The 25,432-nt window shown below is 41.7% G+C and overlaps 1 long non-coding RNA gene across 1 annotated transcript in view; it reads right to left on the reverse strand.

Annotated features, from left to right (window-relative positions):
* The window catches only part of LOC310843135, a 45,047-nt gene extending 43,170 nt beyond the window's left edge, over positions 1–1,877 (reverse strand). Inside the window, exon 1 of the long non-coding RNA XR_014563518.1 lies at positions 1,633–1,877. This is a non-coding gene — a long non-coding RNA (uncharacterized lncRNA). The remainder of the gene's footprint in view (positions 1–1,632) is intronic.
* Positions 1,878–25,432: the final 23,555 nt, after the last annotated feature.

The following is a 25,432-nucleotide window of genomic DNA, read 5'->3' on the forward strand; positions in this document are numbered from 1 at the left end:
AAGGCTTGCTTCCTGCCAGAACACTAGCATTCACGACTATTTGGTATACTTGTTTCCTCTTCCTGCTCCTGATATTAATAATTATGCAACGGGATAATTAACAACACAAAGAGACAGTACTCTGAGCTTGCAGCTAGATTTTCAGCATGTTAACCTTCTGGGAAATAAAGAACAGAAGCAAAGAGTCTAGCCAAATAAACCAATGCAGGTTGATTTCACAGTGTGTAAAAGGCTAATTATCTGTGAAAAGTCTGACCTCCAGTAACAAAATCACACAAATGTGCAGGAATTTTATTTTAAACAAAACTCAAGAGTCTCTTTTTTAAAAAAAGAGTATCAAGAATTCTCGTTAGCTAGCTTGCAGAAGGATTTGCATATACATATATGTGTGGCAATGCATGTACACACACACATATACACACAGAGAGAGAGAAGTCCTCAACGATTTTATTTCATTAAAGAATTGTACTTATTAAGTGTGCACTCACACATAATAGCATCATGTAATAAATGGTAACTAGCTATTCACAACACCTGTGAAAGTATGGTAAAATAAGCCCCCCCCCCCATACACACACACTCTGCCACTACAATATAAACAAGATAAACCTAACATATGACAGAAGTTGGTTAAGTGCATATTGTTTACTGGAGACAGGGTGCAGTAAAATACAGGAAATATTATCACTTCTTTACAGATTCTATATGTAATTCATTCTGATATAAGAATATTTATCCACTAGCAGTAATAACAAAGCTACGTGGGGTGTTTGGTTTCCCCCCCTCTTCATTCCAAGAAAAAAATAAATTGTATTTGCAAAAAGCAAACACATTACGGAGTGTGTAAAAATGCAATATTCCCATTTTCTAGTCAGAGTTCCAATTTATTGAAGTAACAGAGCAGAAAATGCACTGACAGCTGTTACATTTTATTGCGAATTAGTATATACGTTTTATATCCAGTGAGCAAACGCATGATACATTGTATTCCAGTAATTGCCACTGGCTTTCCAAATGGAAACTGAATGATCTTAGTGCAATTACACTCAGGAGAGTAAATGTAACAAGCCACAGTTCTACATTATAGCTCTTTAACAATGCGACGAATAGCATTCTTCTTTTTCACAAATAAACACATAAAAGGTCAAACCGCCGATCAATTATCTATAAGCATGAGGCAAAGACAAAATTAAGAGTACTGCATTAGAGAGGTCTTGTGTACCACAGGGTAGAAGATTAATAGGGATCCTGAGAAAGGCAGTGAAGTTTTCACCAGGCTGAAGTAGTTATTACTTCTCCACAGCTTCAAAACTCTCCCCCCTCCTCTGGGTGAAGGGAAGTGAGGCTATAACTGAACAGTTGGGAAAGAGTTCTCATTTCCTATCAAATTCCAAACATTACAGCCTGTTAAGCAACTCTTCAGTTTAATCTTTTATATGTACGAAGAAACAAACAAACATGGACGCACTGAAATATCTCTTTCTATATTTAAAGCATTTTTTCGCAGAGAGCATTTTTCATGACTGGAGATGTTGCTTCACTAGGTTAGGAGATATTTTAAAAGATCCTATGTTAAGAGAAAGGAATAACTGCACACGTTAAGGAAAAAAAACACCTTTTTTCTGTACTAACCTTCATCCCACCATCTTTTAAAAGCTTTTTCTTGGGCAACCGGTTCTGTGACAGCTTCTTCACCTTCATGCTCCACGGTGGAAGCGCTTGGGGAAAGCCAGCAGTCTCCTCCCCTCTAGTGGCTACCGGCTCTATTTGCAACAACACAGAAAATGAAAGGCCTACAGCAGACCACCTCTGGGGCATTTGTGTAATTTCTAAGCTTACAAGAGAGAGAGAGAGAGAGAGAGAGAGAGAGAGAGAGAGAGAGAGAGAGAATAGACCAGGCAGCCTATCGCAGCAGCAAATAAAAATTATCAGTCATTTAAAACAATATGTTAGTGAGGACTACAACTTAATCAACACCAACCTGCTGACATAGATTTGCAATTTGAGCAGGTTATTAGTGATCGAATTAGCAACGTGTCACAACTTGTATCTGATTTATTAGAAGAACTGACTAATGCAAGAGGACTATAAAACAACACAGAAGACCATTTTTTCCCTTCCAAAGCTCCCTGGCTGTAATAGCATACAGCTCCTGAGAAAAAAGTAGAGGAAAATGCCAGGAGGCCTTACTGTGAATGCATTTATTTTGCATATGCATTTATGCTGCAATGCTTAAAATAAATAAATAAAGTCAAGGCCTGGTCACTGGACTAATGTGGCTAAATTTTCACAAGTAACAGAGCTGTTGTCTGCAAACTGATAGAGTAAAACAAAGTCAAACTATTATCTTTCTTTTTTTCCCCCAGGGGCTGGAAAGGCAGGGGAGAGAAGCACAAACTCGCTTAAACTCTTTTAAATAATGTGGCTCCACAGAGGAAAAATGCATTGTTAAGGACAATTCAGCGTTGTTTCCAGATTGCATAAATACCAGGCCATGTTGCATTTTAGTAGATAGCAACTATGTTCATGTAACAAGTGACAGTGCTAGATGGGAATAAAGATATCTCTGGCGCAAGCACTTGTTTGATAGTTAAGTGACTAAGCATCATTCCTAACATCAAAGTAGCTATGAGCATCTATCAGCATCAAAGTACGGTAGCTTTCAGCATCTAGCATTACAACCTAGATGTTTCAATGTCCCATATCACGGACATTTGCTTCCAGACGATTCAAAATGAAATCTGAGCTCTGAAAACTTCGCTTGGACAGAAAATTCAAGCTTGCAAGGAGTGTCTTAATCATTCAGATTTGAACCTATCCACTTTCACCACCAACAATTGTTTCCAATCACTTTTGGGCTATATATCCATCTTTTCCAAGCAATATGAAATTAATATCAGACCTGTCCACAGTGTCAGATCAGCAAGGCAACCCCTTTGGTGCAAGAGGAAGGTGCAATTCTAGGAGCGGCTGAAAATGTTCCGTACTCCCAAAAAAGCTTGCTTAGCTACTCAGAACAATTACTTAAATTTCCCAAATAGCTGCAAAAACAGAGCCAAATTTGAAAAGCCCTGCAAAACACAAGCCTCAAATTCACAAGTCATCCGGACTGTCAGTTTTGGAAAGGAGGCAACTGCAGGGCTTGCTGCAAGCATGCCTTCATCTGAACTCTTAGGACTTAATTTCAGTAAAATGTGTTTGCCATTAAGGGTGGACAAATTTCCATCTTTCTCTTCTGTCTGTGTTTTCAAGTCAAATTCTGTTGCTACAGAGCAGATTGTTATGAACTGTCTGCATATAAGTTTGCTAAAATGCATGGCTTTGCAAAATATGCAGTACGATTAACACATTCTTTTGCATGGGTGTTTTCATATTTTTGAATTCTGGTAGCTCCCCACAATCCAAGTTTGTTTCCACCTTACTTATCAAGCATCCCTATTTGCTATGTTCCCTATATGAGTTGAGCGGTCACACAGTTTTGCCAGTTGGTAGTGGAACATGCTTTGAAAACTCCAAGGAAAGAGTGCAGCAAATACCCCCAATCTAAAAATAAATGAAATAAAACATAGTGGAACAGAAGTTGTGATATGCAAAAAGAAAGTAGCTTCATAGATCTGGCATGACCCTGGCACTGATTCTGAGATTTTCTGCCTTTCACTGAGAAGGTGCTGTCTTCCTTCTTCAAATCCTTGAATTTTTCAAGAACACCTGAAACTTAAAACATCAGCTGCAACAGAGGTGTTGGCTTTTTTTTTTTTTTTTGTATTCTAATGTAGAATTCCTGACCTGGGCTCAGAAATCACTCCTTCTGGATCAATTTGCCAGTAAGAGCAACTTCAGCACAATGTCACACAAATGTTCTCTACCTTTTAGCTACTGCACACTTCCTGGAGTTATATCCTGCTCAGTTGTACTCAGAGTAGACCCCATGAAATAAATGGATTAAATTTCCTTAAGTCCACAAGGACAAAAATGAGCCCTGCTGGATCAGGCCAAGGGCTCATCCAGTCCAGAACAAGCAGGTGCTTTTGGGAACACCGCAAACAGAACTTGAATGCGACAGCAGGCACCGCAACTGTGATTCACAACAACTGGTATACAAAGGCACACTGCCTTAGACTGGAGAAGTAGAATGTAGCCATCATCACCGTTGTTGTTGTTGTTTAGTAGCTTTTCTTACAAAACAACCCAAATTGATTTACACTGAAATCAGTTAAGAACAGTAATAAAAATCTCAAAACACAGCAATACAAAAAAGCAGCCATTGGTTTCCCCTGGGTCTGCTCCAAGCATAATATTGTTGCATATCACCCCGTTTCTACATGGTTTTTTCTCTTTCCTTAATCCATTACGTTGTAGATATAGTACTTTTTTCTACTATTTTTTTTTTGTCTGCTTAATCCTTTGTGGTTAGAGTTCCTTTGGGGAGCTAAAACTTTCAGTGGAAGATGCCAGGGACTGAAGCTGGAGCCTAATTCAAAGGATGTGCTCTCAACCACAGTCCTGCTGTGCAAATGCCTTAAGTCCAATGTAGCTTCCTACAAGTTCATTGGCATTTGTTGCTTTTTCCAGTTTGAGCTCAGGTACCCTCTCATATGTGGCTGGGAGAGGCAGAACTGTGTTCAAGGATGCCTCAAAATTACACCCATGTGGACGCCTGCAGATCAGAGATCCTTTCTAGAGTGCTATTTCCATTCCTGTGCTATTCTGATACATTACCATGAGACTTGGCTGTTCACCACAGGGGAAAAGGCAGCAGCAAGAGCAACAAAAACTCAGTAATAAGCAACATATTGTCATTGGCACACTGGCCTATTTTTGAGCATTAATTTTCTTCTGGCATGACCTTTTTAATTCTAACGATTAGTGTTACTTAAGGTGTTAACGCTGAAATATTCATATCTCCTTCTCAATCATCTTCTAAAGGTTTTAGAATATATTTAATAGCTTGAGCCAACTCTCTGCTTTCCTTCTACATCTCAGCTTGAGGTTATTCCAGGAAAGTTCACTGAGGGTTCCTTTCCTGCAGATGACCCAGCAGAAGAATTCGTGGAATTTATGAAGAATGGCTTGTGAAGAAGATCTGTTACCAAGTGTTTGGTGCATAGTTATTTTGAAAATAGTCTCTGCTTTTCTGTGGATTTGAGGGGGAAGATTATGGGTTGGTGGTAGAGATGGCAAAGTCTCTTAATTTCAGCTTCTCATATTTTTTCCCCCCGTCTTCAGTTCATCATTAGTTTGCATTTTTTAATTAATCAGATTAATATGCATTTTCATACACACAACTTGGTTGGAGAACTGCGTCACAAAAATCAGATGTGCAAATTTTGAAGGATAGATGTGTTTCAATCTGCATATTGTTTGGGGGAAGTGTGAACTAGGTATTGTCCCCCATTCCTAGTTGGTGGTTATTGTGAAGAAATGCCCTTCTCTTTCAGGGTCCATTTTACATGACAGCAAAAGTTTGGTTGTGCCATTTCACACCTCCCTATCCTTCATGGACTGCAAGCTTCATGAACCTCTTTCAGTTTTCAGATGGGAGTCTACTAACTTATACTATACCCTGAGCAGACACAATGAAATTAATGAATATGACCGAGTCAGATCCAGTAATTTTAATGGGTCTACTTTGAATAAAAGTTAGTTGAGCACCACCCTTGGTTTCTCCCAGTTGTTCATTTTCCATTCTTCCGTTCTCCGTGTAGGTTTGTGATTTTTTGTTTAAAGTTTGAATTAGGTAGATTCAAATTTAAATGCTAACTGAAACAAATTTCTCCCCCATCTCTGCTTTTAAGTCTTTCATGCACTGGCAGGGAGTTTCCTCGGTACTTCTGTCTTCCCAGAGTTAAGGAGGACATGAGGGGGTGGCCACTGAAGTCATGATGTCTCAAGATGACTGTGAACTGATAGCAACTGGGGTGGTGGTGGCATTGCTATTGTTTGTTACTGTGCTATGTATTTTTGTGTTTAATATTGTAAAACACCCTGTGATCCTTGGATGGATGGCTGTATAGAAATTTAATAAAATAAATAAAAATAAACTCCACGGTCATCATGCTTGAATGCTCACGGAGTTTGGATATACTTCAGCCCATGTCAATTTACACTTACCGTACTTGTATTTAATTACCTCAGCAAGATAGAAATAAATATGGCCGCAAAAGTGAAAAGTGTGTGTGCCCCAGAAACACAGAGGCAAAACAACATGCACAGAAGAGACTGGTACTTTATCACTATGAACAAAGAATATCGAAGTGTTTACCTATAAGATTTACATGTCCAACGTTGCAGGATTTGGGCTTCTCATTGGCCTGGCATAAGCTTCACATTAAATATTCAGTTTATACCAGTTGTGAAAACAACATAATTTTCCTCATAGTTTTCCTGAGAAGATGCCAGCTATACTATGAAGCTTCCAATTCACCTCTCTGTAAAAGTAAAAATACCAACAACACAGTGGGTTTGGGAACAAAAGAGAGGGTGCGATGTTATTTAGTATCTATTTTAGATTAAGTTTGTTTCAAGGAAGTCTTTGACGCTGACAGGCGAACACTAATTGGCTAACCTGGTGCAATATTCCAATTCCTGAACATCCTAAACTGTCTGGGGTGGGATGGAGGGATATCACTGGAAGATCATGAACAAAGGCTGGAAATTGAGACAAGAGGGGTTCTGAGAAAAATCTAATATCAAACCAGGGATACGTGTCAACGTTAAGGGCTTGTGTGCTATGAAGAAGGTGGCCTCAGAAGTCAGGCTGAAGTATGGTTGGCAAAGGAAGTGGGACAAAGAAGATGCCTGGCTAAAAACTGAGAAAACTGATGGAGATGAAAGCAACAATCACCTCAGATCAGAGCACTGAAATGAAAAAGTCCGCTCCCTGGTTTAATGCTCCAGGTTTTGTATTTATAAGGCGCTCCTATACAATGGCATGCAGTGGACATGACATGACATGGAAGTGGAATATTTTCAAGGCCAAACTTTGAACACATGGGTTTGTGACACTATCACAGGAGATGCAAGCATGGAAATAAAACTTCTAGGCTAGCCTGAGTGACTTGACTCTGGGTTTCATTACAGGTATTTTGGTTCCAGTCAACTACCACCTTCCTCCCATGAACAGCAATATGCATTCAAGTTGCTTAAAAAACAACAACAAACAAACAAAAATGACTGGACAGCCCCCGATAGTATCCAGGTTGCAAATCCTAGCACCTCAGTATCCAGTGGATTGCATGTTATTGTTGCTTCATCTGTATAAATGGGTGACAACCCTTTCAGCTATGTGAACGATTGTGGCCCCTTTCATAGGGTTGCTGTGATGCTAAAGAGATATGGCTTTCAAAGCCCCTCACACAGTTTTTTAAAAGTACAATAGAGAAGTTTTATTTTTTATTTTTTTCAAGTAATTTTTTGTTATTTTCTTTAAATATTCTTTTTTCCAACAGTCCTTAATATCACAATATATTCCCTTTGACTCTGCCGAGTCTTGACTTCCCTCCCTACAGTTGGTATATTTATCACATTCTTATCATGTATATTATTCGTGTATCTCTACTATTTTACACTGAAGGTATTATTCCAGTCCTGCTAGTGTCTTTAAGTTTTTACAGTTCTCCTTTAAGTATTGTTCTTGTATCTCTGGTCTTCTTGGTCCCGGATCCTCCCTGTCAATTTGGCAAGTTCTGCAAAATCTGTTATCTTCACCTGCCACTCCTGAATGGTTGGTATAGCTTGTGTTTCCCATTTTTGGGCCAGTGGGGTTCTTGCAGTGGCTGTGGCATACATAAACAAATTCTGATCTTTTGTTTTAATCTCCGTTCTCATTAGACCTAGCAAAAAAGCTTCTGGTCTTTTGGGAAAGGTGTACCTAAATATCTTTTTAAGTTCATTGTAGACTGATTCCCAAAATTTTTTAACCGTGTCACAGGTCCACCACATATGAAAATAATCACCATCTACTTCTTTACATTTCCAACATCTTCTATCTCTCTTTCTATACATTTTAGCCAGTTTTGTTGGCGTTAAATGCTATCTATACATAATTTTTAATACATTCGCCTTCAAAGCCGTACATCCAGTAAATCTCAAACCCTCCTTCCATAATTTTATCCACGCTTCCAACTCAATATTATGCCCAATAGAGAGGTTTTAAAGATTTTATAGAAATATAGAAGCACCAGTAGAGTGTCTGTTATACGGTTAATATGTAGGGGATAAGTGAGAACAGACAAATATAAGTCCCTGTTGTTTTGTAGCGGGCTACCCAAAGAGGAGAGGGATGCGGGTGGCACTGGGAGTTAAACCACAGAGGCTAGGACTTGCTGATCATAAGGTCGGTGGTTCAAATCCCTGCAATGGGGTGAGCTCCCGTTGCTCAGTCCCCGCTCCTGCCAACCTAGCAGTTTGAAAGCACGTCAAAGTGCATGTAGATAAATAGGTACTGCTCCGGGAAGGTAAACGGCGTTTCCGTGCACTGCTCTGGTTCGCCAGAAGCGGCTTAGTCATGCTGGCCACATGACCCGGAAGGTGTATGCCGGCTCCCTCGGCCAATAAAGCGAGATGAGCGCCGCAACCCCAGAGTCGGTCACGACTGGACCTAATGGTCAGGGGTCCCTTTACCTTTTACCCAAAGAGGGCATCACTTTTGCAGAAGAAGATGGTCAGTGGCAAAGCTTCAGCAGATGCTGGCAAGCAAGAGTCTTAAGGCATTCAAAAACAGTTACAAGCGGCACAAGGCAGAGAAGAACATACAGTGTGCAGTGTGGGTGTTACTGCTCAAATGCTGCAAATGAGAAAGGCACATATTTGAAATTGGCGTTGCTGACAAAGAAGTGGTGCTAAAGTTACAGATGGAGTCAGAACTGATGCTGGAACAAGCAGCCTAAATAGCTTGTCACTCTGAGCTCATTAAGAAGTAAAATGCAGATCAGGGAACAGCTGAGCAGCTGGGTCAGGTTGTTCATTGGCTAATTTAGCCTAAACAAGAAAGAGGGAAGGAATGAAACATATTCCAGAAGAGTAAAAAGAAAGCAAGGCGCTGGCAGAAGGGGAGATGTCACCCACTTGCTGTAGTGACAAACAAAACTTGGAAGAAAGCTGACGATTTAAGGGCACCAAGAGAAGAAAAGGAAATGCCACAAAATAGGTGTTGGGAATAGCATTTTTCAAAAAAGAAAAGAAGAATAACCACGTAACAGCCAATTCCAGTGTACAAACTGTACCAGGACATTCAGAGATCATGTGTTAGGATCTATATAAGTGTGATCCCCTTCTCTGGAACATATGTTGACCCCTGTCCCATTTCACTTATCTTTTAGAGGTCTTTGAGAACTCTGCAAGCAGATGGACAGGGTTGTTTTGTAGACATTTGGATTTTCAAACAGCTTTTGACAAAGTTCTGCACCAAAGCCTCCTGAAAAAACCTTAGCATTCATGAGATGAGGGGAGAGGGCCTCTTACAGATCAGTAAATGGCTAAAGAACAGAAAGCAAAGAGCAGAAATACGTGGGAAATTTTCAAAATGGAGGCATGTGAGAACTTGATGGTCCCTCAGGGATCTGTAGTGGGACCAGTGCAATGAATGCTTCCTTTGGGGGGGGGGAGGATGAAAATGTGTTGTACTAAGCTGAATTTATTGACCTATCTTGCCCAGGTCATTTAAACTGGAAATACTGGGGAGTGGTCCTGAGAGAATTGGTATGCAAAGCTTATGCTTCATTACTGAACTGCGCTCTCCTCCTCATAAGAACTTCTGAAAGGTGTGCAAAGACCCTCAGATATCTCCCTCATGGGGTTGCCAGGTTGGATGCTAGAAGCCAAGGCTGACTGAAGGCATTTTGCTTTCTGAGGCAACTGTTAGTGTCCCCTTCCTACATTCCACATACTGAAGCTGACTGGACTGGCAGTTAAATCTTGGTTCAACACTGACAAATGGGACTACACCCTCCACTATACCAGAGGGCAGGAGGCTCGGTTAAGGAGTGCAGATCAGGCCTCATGGCAGATCCACCTCTGTCCTCTGATGCCTCACCACTACTTCCCAACATCTGCTTCCCTGTAGCTGCCTCATATTAGGGCCATGGCAGGAACTTCAGCCATAAGCCTTTACTTGTCCTAAGGTATTTTTCCAGGGAAGGAGGATTGATGGTGGGAGCAAGGGTTTTGTGTTTTTTCCCTTGGAGTATACACAGTCTCAAAGGCTTTCAGGGCATACCTGTCTCTCAGATTGTCTACTCAGATGTAAGAGCTATTGCATCAAATGGGGTTTCTCTTCAGCAGGGATAGGAGAATCCATCTATTTTGGTTTATCTCAGCTTCTCATTCTTCCACTCCTAAGTTCAGTTCTCCACATTCTAAGTAGTTTGCCCCTTTTTTGGGGGGGGGGGTAAAAGAAGTCCTCATGAAAATGTAGTGCTGATTTCTCCTAATATACATTGTTTTGTTTGCAATTTTAACTAATATGTACATTTTTTTGCAAAACAATTTCCTCTAATATGCTACTCTTATTATATATGAATTCCTATGCACATTTTACCCCAATTACAGTGGTACCTCGGGTTGCATATGCTTCAGGTTACATATGCTTCAGATTACAGACTCTGCTAACACAGAAATAGTGTTTCAGGTTAAGAACTTTGCTTCAGGATGAGAACAGAAGTCGTGCTCCGGTGGCGCGGCAGCAGCAGGAGGCCCCATTAGCTAAAGTGGTGCTTCAGGTTAAGAACAGTTTCAGGTTAAGTACGGACCTCCAGAACGAATTAAGTACTTAACCCGAGGTACCACTGTATATGCATTTTTGTGCACATTGCTTGGCTGAAGAAGCAGATTGCAAAATGTGGAGCATAGGATTTCCAAGAATGGCTGTGGCTGTGTTTCCGTTCTTGTATCGGTGCAGAAAGGCAGCATTATCCTTTTAGGGAAACAGTCAAATTTCTCTCCCATCTCAGGTCCCAGGTAACTGAGGTTAGGACTGCAGCCTTGATCAACTCCAATCAGCTGGCTGTGTGGGGACAGGACAGACACACCAGCATATCTCTATTGGAGCTGAGGGTGAGGGTGTGAAGCCGGTGTAGCCAGAGATCCACTGGATCCCTAACACCACTCACCCTGGCACATCTGGCTGTAGGCTTGCTCTCTTAAGGGTTGAAAAATGTAACTTATTTTTCACATTTTTAATTGATTTTATCCATAGATACATGCAAAGAGGATCACTTAAAACATAAATAAAATTCAGTCCCAGAGACTACCAGGCAGAGTGGAAATTGTGCAAGAATTGCTCTCTACAAAGTATGCTATAAATATAACAAGTGTCACCATTATTCCTACTGTTACAACAGAATAAACAAACAGCTAAGAGTTTTCACATTTTTATATATGCGTTGTTGGTGTTTGTTTGTTTTTTAAATGAAAGCATGCCTTTCAAGTAGATGACTTAGGTGTTTAGACCTCTTGTGATTAGTAGTTTCTAAGATATGGTTCAAAAGATAGCGTTAGGTCCAGAGATTAAAAGAGCAACCGTATTTCCCACAGCAGAAAGAAGTCTCTCTGGAATGTTCCATGAGGGGTTTTTCAAACAAATATACATCCCCTCTCAGTTCTTCTCCACAGGCTTTTTGGTTGCATAACCACTTTGTATTGAATAAATAGGCTGATATTTCTAGAGAGGTAAAATGATATTTAGATTTGACAGAAGCAGGAGTTAAAAGTAGAGAGCTTTCTCCTGTGTGGGAACTGCTATAATGTTTTATTATCCCTGCAGGGATGGAGAGAAATTCTTGTAAATATTACTTATTTAACAGAACATTCTTCAGCAACCTATCAAACTACTTAGCAGTATCATAGGAACAAATCATGAGAGACTGGTGCGTTAAAATGATTAAGGCTGGCTTAATTTCACTCCATCAGAACATTTCCTCAACAACTGAAATCAGATTTCTAGATTATAGATTTCTCAAATAACTTGATCCAACAAATACTATTTGCATTATTGCATTATGGTTAGTTCTTTTCCTTTTTTTTTACATTCAGTTTGTGTTAATGAACTAAATGAAAAGTATCTGATATTTGATATGCCAGCTTTCTTCCCTCACGGAAGTCACGGCAACATATGTGGCGTTTTTCGGCAGTCTCCCATTTAGGCGTTTCCTGTATAGACCTAAACCTGCTCAGCTTCAGTAAGATGACTGCACCCTGTGTCCTCAGGCTAGGCACTATCAGATATTTTGTTTTGTGAGCTTGTAATGTTGATATGCATTATAACATGGCCTGCTGTTATAAGGAGGCAGGCTGCATGGCAAAGGGGATAATTGTGGGTGATTCCAGCAGCTCAAGTTCATAGTTTAAAGATCCTTTTCATCCAAGCATGAACTCCCTTTATGCCTGAGGCAGAAAGGTAGCACCGGTCCTCACAAATTACAGGGTGTACCTTTTATCTGATACTGATCTCATTGTTGTAAGAAGAAGAAGAAATACAGGGGAAACCCACAATGGAAGGCGTGTGTGGGAAATGAAAGGCCTCCAAGCTGTGGGAATCAGGTGCAATAGCAATTCTAGCTGAAATATTTTGTATGCTCTGTATACACAGTGGTACCTCGGGTTAAGTACTTAATTCATTCCAGAGGTCCGTTCTTAACCTGAAACTGTTCTTAACCTGAAGCACCACTTTAGCTAATGGGGCCTCCCACTGCTGCCGCTCCACCAGAGCATGATTTCTGTTCTCATCCTGAAGCAAAGTTCTTAACCTGAAGCACTATTCTGGGTTAGCGGAGTCTGTAACCTGAAGCATATGTAACCTGAAGCGTATGTAACCCGAGGTACCACTGTAAATGTCATATCCTGCCCTTCAAGTACAAATTGTAAAAAACAATTACACCAATCCATTTGAAAATGTGTTGGCATTCCACACTAAAGCCATTCCCCAATGATGAGGCTGATAAACATAGCAAATACATAACCACCAGACAGATGAATCCTATGTACTCATATTATGCCAGGGAGGGGAGATCTGCCACTGTTACACTGGCAGAATGGCTGCCATTTTTTCCCCCTTTCTTTTCCTTCTCCTCCTGCGATGAGGCTACATTTTAATATTTTAATGTTCCATTATTTTAATGTTGTATTTTATTTTTGTTTTTAAGTTGTAATCATTCATCTTGTTTTTATTATTGCTTGTAAGCCGCTCTGAGCCTGGCCTTGGCTGGGGAGGGCGGGGTATAAATAAAAAATTATTATTATTATTATTATTATTATTATTATTATTATTATTATTATCCAATGCATGCTCAACCAACCCAGGTCCCCGCCCCCCGCCCCCCATTGCTTTTGTGGAAAAGGTGGTTGGGAGGTTTTTTTGCTATGGATGCTTGCCAAGAGGTGAGAGCCTGAGTAGGTTGGATAGCAGGGTGATGGTGAAACATGTTAGGTTGCCCTTTTCGTGAGAGACAGAAGTTGAGGCAGTGGGTTGCCCCAGGTGAGAGACGAGGGTCAGGAAATGTTGTTAAGGCCATCTGGTTGTTTCGGTCAGTTGATATCCTCTTTTCTCTACACAGGTATTTGGTTAAATTGGGAATTCTAATTGTCCTTACCGTCATTTGTTTTTGTTTATTTTTATGACGAAGCAGTTAATTTGTTTATATTTTGGACCTGCTTATAATGAATTCTGTCACTTTTGTATATTATCTTTTTGGGGGATGAAGGGCATTTTTTATTTTCTTTCATAGATACACCAGCACAGCCAATCCTGTGCTGCCACTGGTGCATCATCGCAGTCCCAACTTTCCCACATCGCTCGCATTTCACTGCCATCTAGGTAAGCTGCTACAGTGATGCGTCTGTGAGGAGCTCTTTCTCACCACACTGGCCACTCTTGCCTCCATTCAATCCAGCAAGGATTTTCAGTGGCTCATCATAACATTAATATTACACTGGAGCAATTTGTCCCCCCCCCCCACTTTCTTTTTAAAATTATTTTTTACCTCCTTGCGTTCTTAGGACCCAAACAGAACCAACATCTTGCACTGAAAAAGATTTCAACTTAAAAAAGAGAACAAAAAGATGGTTATCCGCTGTTAGGTTGCAGCTCAGTGCAGAACAAATATCAATGGAATCATTACACAGCATGGTGAATGAAAAAAATGAAAAAATAAAGTGAACTGAGCTTCAAACAACTTCTTGGAGAACTGGAGTGCTAAATGCTGCACGGGAAATGATTATTATTATAATATTACAAGTGGGACCTACAACAAAATGTTACAGGGTAGAATGCTCTTGAGCCATGCTTTTGTTCAGAATACAGTGATACCTCAGGTTAAGAACTTAACTCGTTCTGGAGGTCCGTTCTTAACCTGAAACTGTTTTTAACCTGAGGTACCACTTTAGCTAATGGGGCCTCCTGCTGCTGCCGCGCTGCCGGAGCACGATTTCTGTTCTCATCCTGAAGCAAAGTTCTTAACCCGAAGTCTATTTCTGTGTTAGTGGAGTCTGTAATGTGAAGCGTCTGTAACCTGAGGTACCACTGTACTCTGTTCCAGTGAGGGCTGATCCATTTGAGCAAGTGGGGCTCTGCCCCACCAACCTCAGCCTACCCTTACCTGTCAGCCTTCTTGCCTGCAACCAGTCAGGGAAGTGGCGCTATCTTACAGCTTTTTCTTTCTCATTGTCAGTGTTGCCTGTGTAGAACTCAGTAGGACAGAGGATGGAGACCAAACCAGAATTAGTTGGCTCTGCCAGTTATTGGCTCAGGCTCTGCCTACTGCTTGGGCTCCCTGCATTCTGACTCACCTATCTTGGTGGACACCAGCCACTGCTTCTCTATTCCATTAACTCCCAGTTATGGCTTTCTGTCTCTTCCCCCCCCCCCCCCAGCAATCTTAGGTATGCCCACTATTTCGGGAGTTCTCTCACCTCTGAGTTTTTTTAATGCAATTCCCCCTGGGTATAAGTATTTTTGCAGAGAAACGTTACATAATATAATGCATGTAAGTTATTTTCACTAATAAATGCATCTTAATGCATGCTTTAGTATGCAATTTTGTAAATATTATTTGGCAGGAGAACTGCTTTGTAAAGTCCGGGAACCTACAAATTTTAAAGGATGCCTGTGTTTTGGTTCACGTAGTGCACCGGAAAGCGCAAACTAGGTAGGTTCAGCTTTCAGTGCAAGCTGAATTGAATTTATCCCCCATCATTAATCTGCACTAGAACAAATCCATAGCTATTGGCTACTCATTAGGTGAGTAACTTCTTTTATCACCTGCACTTTGCTATGTGGGGTTGGGTATATCAGATCCTCAATTTCATTCAGACCTGAAGTTGGGTGTGATTGTGGTTGGAGCATCATCATCGCCGAATTGTCTTGCTCACTGCATTATTCATGTTTAAATAGTGACATTCTCAATCTCCCCAACTGGGAAAGAGGCATCAGATAAGAAACCTCCATCTAGGGAACATTTTCCTACAGTTTTCTCCATGCTTCCCCCATAATTGTTGGCGCATCTAAACCAGTGTTTCCGAAAATTGGGTCTCCAGCTGTTTTTGGACTACAACTCCCAGCATACATAGCTAGCAAGACCAGTGGTCAGAGATGAAGGGAATTGTAGTCTGAAAACAGCAAGAGACCCAGGTTTGAGAAACACTGATCTAGATGCTGATCTAGAAATTTTGCTTGAATGCATACTGTATATAACTTTCATTCAGCAGCCTCCCCCTGCACTGATACCCCCCCCCCCAAAAAAAGAACCCCCTGTATTGGGAGAGATGGTGTGAAGCAGAGAAACAGCCCAGGAAGAAGCACACACATGTACATGCATGCACATAACTGCTCCAATTCATATCACCCACCCTCCCTGGAAGCTGGTATGTCAAGGAAAAGTCCATTTGGGGCAAATTACACTGGATTACAATTTTCAATCAGTGGGCTGCAGGTGGCGCTGTTGGTTAAACCACAGAGCCTAGGACTTGCTGATCAGAAGGTCGGCGGTTCGAATCCCCGCGATGGGGTGAGCTCCCGCTGCTCAGTCCCTACTCCTGCCAACCTAGCAGATCGAAAGCACATCAAAGGGCAAGCAGATAAATAGGTACCGCTCTAACGGGAAGGTAAACGGCATTTCTGTGTGCTGCTCTGGTTCGCCAGAAGCGGCTTAGTCATGCTGGCCACATGACCTGGAAGCTGTACACCGGCACCCTCGGCCAGTAAAGCGAGATGAGCGCCGCAACCCCAGAGTCGGCCACGACTGGACCTAATGGTCAGGGGTCCCTTTACCTTTACCTACAATTTCCAATTCAATTTCCAGTTTCACACCAGAGGTGAGCTAGATCCATTCATTCAGCAGAAGATCAGAAGCAGAAGGGATTTCTGTCACCCTGTCTCTGATCTTCCTGGGCTGCCAGCATAATTCACACATGCTCACAGGCAGAACCTAGAATAATGTGTGCAGGATCTTTCTTTCTTTTTTGTCTCTAGCCTCACCAACATATCATGTTCTCTTATTGGCTCTGGCAATACATGTGACTTTTGTTAACAATGTCATGGTGCTTTATTGATGATGATGATGATGATGATGATGATAGAATTATGAAGACTTGTGAACAAAGAGATATAGGCCATTGTATCCATCCAGATTGAATGCCAGTGTGGGCACATGTGACCAAGGCTGCAATGGAAAAGAAGGAGGGAATGGAAAAGACAACAAACAGCATTGAAACAATGGGTGGTATTCAACTGAGTAGACCCACTGAACTGAAAGGACCTAAAATAGTCACGTTCATTCATTCCAATGGGTCTACCCTGAGTAAAATTGAGTTGGATACCACCCATTGTGAGCATTTTGGGGGGAGGGGGGTAATATGCTTAATTCCATTTAACGTGCTACTTTCGAAGTGAATATCAACATGAGAGAGTATTTGCCAGAGCCCTAAGATATGCATGTATATAAATGACATCTTCCTTGACATTACTGAAGTTTTGCATCCCTAATCCAAAGCCCACATGAGCTGAAGCCAAAGAAAGTTTCACTAAACCCCTTGTGAACTGAATCTGCCAAGTTCTGCCCGGCACTACTTAAGACTCACATATGTGATCACTGACTTTGAACAAGCTACAATCGCAGCAACCAAGGAATTTGCACCAGTTTAGAACAAAGCTTGTTCCTTTCACTTGAGCCAAAGCTATTGGCAAAGGATACAAAGAGCTGGATTGGCAACTCAGCATGGATTAAATCCAGAATTCAATTTGAAGCTCCATTACCTGCAAGCCTTAGCCTTCCTACCAATTGAGGAAATGCCTACTGCTTTTGATAATAAAAAGGAGCAAATCCCAGTGGATGCACATAATGTACAGTAGTTCAGGTACAGCTATGTTTCTGGTGGTGTCTCGCATGCTTTCAGTAATGAATCTACAAGCAGGAAAACTCCTATTTCCTTCCCCAAAGCTCTGATCAATAATCTCCAAGGGCCATTCTCCAAATGTAGAAAGCTGACACCGGTGCTTTGGAAGGTTATTCAGTTGGGCTCCCTTGGGATTTTATTTATTTATTTATTTTTAAAGCGATGCAAAACAGAACAGAAGCAAAAAAAACCACCCAGACAAATAAACCTTATGATATATATATTTTTCTGGAGGAACACTTCTGTTCCGTAAGACAACAATCGCTTAATAAAAATGGAATAAAAATTGTGTGAGTTCTTGCTGCAAGCAATATTTGGAAAAATATCAACATTTTGTTGAACATATTAGCATATGTCGAATTTAAACATATGCTATCTTACATTTTGCATAGCAATCAGGGCTTCGAATTATTCTTGTTGAGTTTCTTGCAACTTAGATTTGATGCTTAAATGCTCGCCGTCAAGACATGATGGGGCAAGTTTCTAAATTGGACCTTTTGGACTTTATGAGGGTCAGAAAGGTAAGTAAAATACTTGCAGAGAGAAACACTGTTCTTACACTAACATTTTCTTTTCCTTATTGCAACATCCCTCCATAAGCAACAAATGATTTCTGGCCAAATTCTGACAACAGATTCTGAACTTTATACAAGACTGATGAGTTTCCCTTGACACTTTTATTCGTGTCACTGTTTTTAACCCTGTCTTCAGAGACGCTCAAAGGAGCACTCCTATATTTGTATGTCACTGCAAAACCATGGTCCAGGATCCAAGCACAGCAGCCTTTTAAAGAATATTCGAGAAGAGGTTTAACTGATTTGAACCACATGAATGGAATCGAAAAAGGACAAACATGTTAGTAGTAAGAAAAGCACTTTAGGAATTTAAAGTCAGGTATTTTCACAAGTAGGCAGGCGACTTTGTCTTGAGCTGATCTGATGTGCAAGCAAGCTACACCTGGGATGGGGAACCTGCAACCCTTCAGATGTTGTTGCATTCAGCTCCCATCATTCTCAAGCAGCAGTTGATCTGGCTGAGGCTAATAGGCACTGAGTTTCAACAACGTATAGAAGACCACAGGTTCCTCATTCCTGAGCAACACCAAGGTATAATTTGCATTGTTCTAGGAGTGTGAGCATAGAAATCCAATCCTGGTGGTGGCATGGGAATGAAAGGGTTTAGTTCACAAATCCTACCCATGTGGCATACATTCCAGGAAAATTGTGGAATTGTACCACATGAATGGGACGCGGGTGGTGCTGAGGGTTAAACCACAGAGCCTAGGACTTCCCGATCAGAAGGTCGGCAGTTCGAATCCCCATGACATGGTGAGCTCCCGTTGCTCAGTCCTTGCTCCTGCCATCCTAGCAGTTCGAAAGCATGTCAAAGTGCAAGTAGATAAATAGGTACCACTCCGGTGGGAAAGTAAATGGTGTTTCCGTGCGCTGCTCTGGTTCGCCAGAAGCGGCTTAGTCATGCTGGCCACATGGCCTGGAAGCTGTACGCCGGCTCCCTCGGCCAATAAAGCGAGATGAGCACCGGAACCCCAGAGTTGGTCATGACTGGATCTAATGGTCAGGGGTCCCTTTACCTTTACTTTACCACATGAACATTCTTCCCACTCTACTACAGGTAATGTGGCTCATTTTTTTTTTAAAAAAGTTTTTATTAAACATTTTCTTGTGCTACAAAACAAAGAAAGTCCATCTTTCAGCTTCACTTTCAATGCCCCCTGTGCTCTCCTCCCTCCATTCCCTCTGTGCTCCCACCCAGTTTGGCTCAGGGGGGTCAGGAGACCCACCAGAATAATGCACAAGGGGAGGAGAGGAGGGGGTGGTTCGGCCTGGCAAGATGGGGCACCCCCAAACTCAGCCCTCCAGATGTTTTGGGACTACAATTCTCATCATTCCTGACCACTGGTCCTGTTAGCTACGGATGATGGGAGTTATAGTCCCAAAACATCTGGAGGGCCGAGTTTGGGGATGCCCGGGCAAGATTAAATGCTTGCACTGACAGAATGGTTGTCATAGTGCTATACTGCGGTCTTTCCAAAACTTCACATTTGTGTACAGTAGTACCTTGGGTTACATACACTTCAAGTTACATACGCTTCAGTTTACAGACTCCGCTAACCCAGAAATATTACCTCGGGTTAAGAACTTTGCTTCAGAATGAGAACAGAAATCTTGCTCTGGCGGCACAGCGGCAGCAGGAGGCCCCATTAGCTAAAGTGGCACTTCAGGTTAAGAACAGTTTCAGGTTAAGAACAGACCTCCAGAACGAATTAAGTACTTAACCTAAGGTACCACTGTATTGTAAAAGACTGTAGGCATATTTTCCAAACTTCTCCCCACCCACCCAGTGATCAGACTAAAATCTATTAGACTCTTCCATTATAAAAAGGGGGAAATGACTACGTATGAAAGGAGTGTCTGCTCAATGTTCTTACAACATTCAGGAGGCACGAATTCAATCTCTACAAATTCCAGTATCAACTGACCCTGCTCTGCACCTCTAGGATGACTGTATGGATCAGAATTTAGTTATCCACTCGATTTCACACTTCTGGAATGTTCTGATGCAGTTAGTGGCTTAAAATGCATTTAAACAGGATGAGGCTGGATGAACTTACGGGTGAACAGATGTGAGAGGTGACACAGGCTGCAGATAGACTGAGGCTGCAAGCCTATGCATGCTTTTCTAGAAGTCAGCCTCACTGAACACAACTAGGCTTTACTTCCGAAGAAACATGAACAGGATTGCACAAAGGTTTCCCCGCTCTCCTTTCCCAGTGTATAAAAATCAAATGTGTTTTATCATCTGACAAATTCTAAGTAGTCAGGCTTTGAATGAATGAAATCGCTTACAATTTTGAGCATGTCAAAAGAGTGTATCCACATAAAACACATCACATTACCGTACTTGTAAACACGTTTATTTTGCTCTTTCTATCTCCTCCTGTTACTATAGAGATTTCCCCACTACCGAAAAGTTGCTCTGTTGTTTCCATCCTTGGAAACCTAGAACCTATTTTTACATCCGCTGTTTGCACTTGAGTTTCACATTTATTTTTTTTAACTCGTATGTTATAGTGCCACAAGATAGGTTTGGGGCCTATATCTTACACATATGAATAAATAATGTTAAAGCTAATAAGATCTCTGAGAGAAAATGATGATTGTCTTTAATCACTAACCTTAAGCAGCAGCAAACCATATTATCAAACACCTTCATTTCTTATAAAACTATCTATCACACACAATATAGACCTGATGAAAAGGAAGGTGGAAGTAATCAGGACAGAATGCCAATTACCTCATTACTTGTCATAGCACATTGTAACTGGAAATTGCTTCTTTCAGGTTCTGTTTGCTCAGGCAATTACAATAAACTCTCTGCTTGACATGTTGTTTGCACAGATGTAGAGCATTAATAAACATGAGGGCTAATCTGAATTATTGAACCAGCCGCAATAATTCCAACAAAGGATTTATAATAAGTCCAAGAAAGCTGAGGTATCACTGGAATTCCCTGTAAGCAACACTGACATACTTTATCACATGTAAAATCCTCAAATTTAATGTACAGTACTGGAATATGTCCCATAGGTATTTTATATTTTCTAGTACTCTAAGCCCTCAGCAACTTCTATTATGAAAGAGACTCAAGACTGTTAAGGGAAATGGCAATATCGCAGACTCACAGGGAAATTACTTTATTTGCCATATGCTTTGCACACCTTTCAGACCCTTATTACCCTGATTTTACTAAAAAGGAAAAATGTTCTATATTGAAACATGAGTAGTACCACATTAAAAGCTCCAAAGTGGGTCTAATTTTCATTTATGCTAAGACAACGTGACACCACTTTGGCAATGGGAAAGTGCCTTAAAGTGGGTACAAATTGCATTTATTCTCACCTCGGGGCCCTTTTACATTGCCAGAACAGGTTAATGCAGCTTCCCAGTTAATGAGAATTAGACCCAGGAACTATACAGGAGTGAGGTCTGTTTATTCATTCTTGATAAACTTTGGCCTGAGAAAACTTTGTTGTTAATATACCAGAGGAGAGTGCAGAGGGGAGGGGCGGAAAAAACATATCACAGAATATAGCTGCCTGAGTGAAAATGAGATTACACAGCACTGAGAGTGTTATTTATTTATTTTAAAGGTAGGCTACCTACTTACAGTTCTTTTGAAGGGACGGATGAATCCCATCTAGCTGAATGATATGAATACAAGGCAAGTTCCAGCATTTTATTTTTTTAAGGCACAAAATGTGAGGACAGGCGTATTTAACATAATTTAGAGTAGCGATCTTTTGCAAAGCTTTCTTATTTTAAAAATGCAAACAGATCTTTCCCACTTCTTTTTTTTAAGCAAACCATTGTTGTTTTCTGAAGTAAAGTGTTCCTGTTTTAAGACAAACTTTTGGACCATGTATGTGTGGTTTAGTAGGTTAGTGGGCTGGACTAGGGCTTGAGGAACCAAAATTCAAATCCTTACTCAGCCATGAGGCTTGCTGTGTGATTTGGGGCCAGTCACTGCCTCTCAACCTAACCTACCTCACAGCGTCATTGTGAGGAAGAATTGGGAGGCAGAGAAGCACACCGAGTTCATCATTTTTATCAGGTGATGATTGAATTTCTGGGTTAGCTAGCTGAGATAAGCATTTTTTGAAATGGTGAAGTTATGGCACAGCCCTTTACGAAAACTCAGTAATAGGCTTTCTCAAAGGTATGTATCGGATTGCTACATCAGCTCCTTATTATTTTTTATTGATTATAAAAAAATAATTGTTTAGAAAAATATTTATATACCACTAGTCTTTTTTTTGTTAAAAAAAATCAAAGTGGTTTACAACATTAGAACATAAAACCATACAACAGTTTGAAACTGTACCTCATCTGTTACCATTGATAACTTCTTTTTATCACTTTCAAGTCAAATTCCCTCTGTAAATTGGGGCAATTTAAGGCAGGAAACAGGGTGGGAACCAAAGTTAAAATCCTCTCCCCACCCCCACCTCCCAGTGTTGGGGTCCTTATTCAAACTGGACCAAAAAGACATCAGGAGATATTAATAGATAATGTGTAAAACGTGCAGGGATAAGCAAGGAAATAATAAAAGAATCAATTGAATAATTATTAAACCACAACAACTACAACAACAATAATAATATTTTATTTATATCCCGCCCTCCGCAGCCGAAGCTGGGCTCAGAGCAGCTAACAACAGTAAAATAATACAGCATTCTAAAATCAATTCATTATAAAATCAGTTCAAATCAAATTGATGGCGACCACTGGGCTAGAGTTCTGTGAAGAATTACCAAAGGAGGGGGTCAGGCTGTGCCTTGGCCAAAGGCCTGGTGGAACAGCTCTGTCTTGCAGGCCCTGCGGAAAGATGTCAAGTCCCACAGGGCCCTAGTCTCTTGTGACAGAGCATTCCACCAGATTGGAGCCACAGCCGAAAAAGCCCTGGCCCTGGTTGAGGCCAGCCTAACCTCTCTGTGGCCCGTGACCTCCAGGATGTTTTTGTTTGAAGACTGTAAGGTCCTCTGTGGGACATATCAGGAGAGGCAGTCCTGTATGTACGAGGGTCCTAGGCCGTATAGGGCTTAAAAGGTTAAAACCAGCACCTTGAACCTGATCCTGTACTCCACCGGGAGCCAGTGCAGCTGGTATAGCACTGGGTGAATGTGATCCCGCAGCAAGGACCCCGTAAGAAGTCTCGCCGCGGCATTCTGCACCCGCTGGAGTTTCTGGGTCAGTCTCAAGGGCAGCCCCATGTAGAGCGAGTTAAAATAATCCAGTCTCGAGGTGACAGTCGTGTGGATCACCATGGCTAGGTCAGGGCGAGAGACGTAAGGAGCCAACTGCTTAACTTGGCGGAGATGAAAAAATGCCGCCTTTGTTATAGCTGCAATCTGTGCCTCCATGGAAAGGGAGGTGTCAAAGATTACACCCAAACTCTTAACAGACAGTGCTGGCACTAATTGCGCCCTCGCAAGAGATGGGAGTTGCCCCCCCCATATCGTCCCAACCCTGTCTTCAAAGGATTTAACTTCAACTGGCTCCCACGTAACAACACAACAAGATGGAAGAAGTAAAAAATTATTGAGATCACACATGGGTGAAGGGAAGTGGGGGGGTATAGGGGAATTTATAAAAATGCCTAATATAATATTTCTAATTGCATTGCATTTATATATAGCAAACGGGACGCAGGTGGCGCTGTGGGTTAAAGCCTCAGCGCCTAGGACTTGCCGATCGAAAGGTCAGCAGTTCGAATCCCTGCGGCGGAGTGCGCTCCCGCTGCTCGGTCCCAGCGCCTGCCAACCTAGCAGTTCGAAAGCACCTCCAGGTGCAAGTAGATAAATAGGGACCGCTTACCAGCGGGAAGGTAAACGGCATTTCCGTGTGCGGCTCTGGCTCGCCAGATGCAGCTTTGTCACGCTGGCCACGTGACCCGGAACTGTCTCCGGACAGCGCTGGCCCCTGGCCTCTTAAGTGAGATGGGCGCACAACCCCAGAGTCTGTCAAGACTGGCCCATATGGGCAGGGGTACCTTTACCTTTACCTTTATATATAGCAAAGGGGAGTCTATAGCAATTTAGGTATATTTTAATCTAGTCAACTATCAGGAGAACTGGTAGTAGACCTCCCCTTTCACATGCTGTTTAGCTCTAAGCAACAGGTGTTGTTTCCTCCCACAGTGTGTGTCTTTTTGCTTCACTTCCTGGATAGCCATGCCTCCTCCAACCCAGCTTGTCTCTGCATCTCCAACTGTTCTTCTCATGTTCCTTTGAGTCAGACTCTTTTCCACAGACTGAATTTCTGCCTTTGGCTTGACTCCAAGTTCGGCACCTGGCTCCTCCTTCCAGCTGACCTTCCAGATTTTTCTGAAGAGGATTCACTTCCCGAATGGGATCCTGTGCTTGGTTTCAGAATCCACCATGTAACAGCTTGTTCAGCATTGAAGAAGAAGAGTTTGGATTTGTTATCCTGCTTTATCACTACCCTAAGAAGTCTCAAAGCGGCTAACATTCTCCTTTCCCTTCCTCCCCCACAACAAACACTCTGTGAGGTGAGTGGGGCTGAGAGACTTCAAAGAAGTGTGACTAGCCCAAGGTCACCCAGCAGCTGCATGTGGAGGAGCGGGGAAGCGAACCCGGTTCACCAGATTATGAGTCCACCGCTCTTAACCACTACACCACACTTCATCATGTGGTAAAGATAGGGAACCAGTGAACTTTTGGATGTTGTTGGGACTCCAACTCCCATAATCCTGGAGTGGCAGTGCTGTCTGGGGCTAATGGGGGTTGCAGTCCAACAATATCTGGAAGGCCAAAAGTTTGTAGGGTGGGGAGTTGGTGCAGGCATTTTGGGGACAGAAATATCCTTGCATCTTTCCTATTGCTACTGATGAGTCCTCTTCTGAGGTGCCAGGGGGGAAAAATATTTATTTTCAAATTAGAAATGCGCAGATATGACAACTGCTATTTTACTCCACATGATACCAGAAAGCAGCGCTTTCTTCCTAAGGGAGCAGCAATTCAAATGCAAATCAAAGAGCAAGTCACTTTCAGTCCTTCCTATCTTTTAAGTTCTTGAAAACTTCAAGTTCCTTCAGATCGATGGTCTTTCATGTATTTATCCAGGAGTAACTGAGCATGTGGTGGAATGGATAAAGGACGGGGAAACAACAGGACATTCTTCCCTCCCACCCAACCCTTTTTTAAAAAGACAGTTTAGAGAAATATAAGAACTTAACAGCCGTTCCATCAGTTAGCTGGAATAGTCTATTATATGTAATACTGTATGATTCTGTGAATATTCCTTTGTCATTGTTTTGAAGTCCACTTACTCATAGAAAGGAAACATGGTAACAAAAAAGAGAAAGAGAGCAGTGAAGCGTAGATCTCTTGATAATGCGCCTTTTCAGATCAGCCCGGCAGAAGTGTATTTTGTAACCTATGTCCTGTTATGTGCTTACTGTAGGACTGTCTTCAGATAATTCATCCTCTCTCTCTCTCTCTCTCTCT

Source organism: Podarcis gaigeae (assembly GCF_964106915.1).
Source record: "Podarcis gaigeae genome assembly, chromosome: 4".
NCBI classification, from domain to species: domain Eukaryota; kingdom Metazoa; phylum Chordata; class Lepidosauria; order Squamata; family Lacertidae; genus Podarcis; species Podarcis gaigeae.